Source organism: Penaeus japonicus, unplaced genomic scaffold, assembly GCF_977035675.1.
Source record: "Penaeus japonicus unplaced genomic scaffold, GWHDUDI00000001_assembly GWHDUDI00000033, whole genome shotgun sequence".
In the NCBI taxonomy this organism is placed as follows: Eukaryota; Metazoa; Arthropoda; class Malacostraca; order Decapoda; family Penaeidae; genus Penaeus; species Penaeus japonicus.
The window spans coordinates 291,837-293,575 of record NW_028234435.1 but is presented as its reverse complement, the minus strand read 5'-3'; the positions used below and the strand labels follow the sequence as shown (position 1 = coordinate 293,575).

At 52.2% G+C, this 1,739-nt stretch overlaps 1 protein-coding gene across 1 annotated transcript in view; it reads right to left on the bottom strand.

Annotated features, from left to right (window-relative positions):
- LOC122259087 (ATP-binding cassette sub-family G member 1) overlaps positions 1–1,446 on the bottom strand; it is a 96,303-nt gene extending 94,857 nt beyond the window's left edge. Inside the window, exon 1 of the mRNA XM_043025617.2 lies at positions 1,324–1,446. The gene's annotated coding sequence lies outside the window, so the exon portion shown is untranslated. The remainder of the gene's footprint in view (positions 1–1,323) is intronic.
- Positions 1,447–1,739: the final 293 nt, after the last annotated feature.

Below are 1,739 nucleotides of genomic sequence, written 5' to 3'. Positions count from 1 at the left end.
CTCGAATGAACACTCGTTTTGTTGCCCCCCCCTCCCCTCCCCCCTCCAGGCAAGTCTTCCGGTTCTTTTGCAGTGATGCACACATTGCATGGCTACCCAGGACATGTCACCTTTAAATAGCTTTTGGGGGAAAATACTCCCCCCTGTCTCTCTCTCTTTCGCCTTCCCTTTTCTCCCCTTTATCTTCTCTCTCTCTCTGATCCTGCCTGACCCATTCCTTTAATATTCTCTATCACCGTTTATGTCTCTCTGTGTTGTTTTCTTTCGTTATTTTTCGCTTTGTGCTTCTATTTCTCTATATGTTCCTTTCTTTCACTCTCTGTCTGCCGTTCTTAGGCATACTATTTTCAAAAGCAGTAGATCTCAACAATATATTTTTCTTAACATAGTTAACACTCGCATATCATATCCCCTGAAAACCATGTAATCTGTGCCTTCAGCCAGAGTGTTGCTCTATATTTTGAAGAGTGCATCTGCAATTCCATTCGACAACATTCGCAACACCGTCAGCGGCCCAGGCTTCAACAGAGCGGGTCGAATGCACGGGCGGGCGCTGGCTGGTCCGTCGGCTGCCCAATAACACATACCTGCATATGACGCACTGCTTCTCCTTTGTTTTGCCCTATGTCATTATTTCGCCATTTCCTGTTTTTTCAATCGTTTCATCCCGTGCTGCGTCTTGCGTGTGAAAACGCACTTTGATTATTGTTGTACGTTAATGGCGTGGAAGCAACTCGGGTCACCGTGCACAGATACGAATATGATCACTAGTCTACGGCAACAAACACTGTTTCCCAGGAGCCTCTTAGCTGACTCTCCAAGAGGGAGAATGTCCTCAAGAGGGAAATGAGGCCTGAGACTGTCCCTTGTCGCTGTCGTCATGACTAGATTTTGACGATAAATACGTACACAGCCGTTCGCGCGAGGGCAGGCGGAGACAGGGAGGCGCCGTGTTTTGGCTGCTCACTCTCTCTCTCTCTCTCTTCCTCTCTCTCGCTTTTCCCTGCGCGTGAGTCGCCTCGTTCGAACTCGTTCGCCAAAACTGATGCAAAAATGACACTCTACCACGGTGCAGGAGCGTGCATAAGGCGAGGAAACGCCGAGGAATCAGCCTTTGTTTGGTTCCTTGACACTACGGCCTCACCGCCTCGCCTCGGGCCTTCGCTGAATCCTCCGACAATCAGCTGATTGTCAAAACGTCTCGCCGCCCAACGTTTGTTGACGGCTTGTTGCGAGCATGTGTGTAGCGCTGGAAGCATCTGCTTATTGGTACCTATGTGTGTGTATGGTGCTGTTGTGGAACTGAACAGGGGGAGAACTCACCGTTGCTGCCGTGGCAAGAGCTCTACACGCGTTCACTACACTGTTCCAAGCTCGACTGGCGGAGCGTCAGCCGCTCTCAGCTGTGATCGACCACACAGCACCTCCGCGGCCGTTAAGGTTCACTCTCCCCTTGCTCGCAACGTTTCCCTCGCCCTTACGGCACTCCAGAGACACCACACCGCAGTAAGGGCGATGCGACCCTGTCTCTTATGTCCCAACCTCATCCTTAGCCGCCTGAGCCTAGCTCTCCAGCCTTCCATAGAGCTCAAGGCGCGTCTTTTCATAATAGCATTTCCGCCCTAACGGCTCGTCGCGGATGCATGACGCATGCGTGCGAATAACGAGTACCCAGCGGACGGGCTGCGGGTCCCCGGCACGCGCCATTCCCGTTCCTCTCGCCCTGCGCGCGAAAGGTG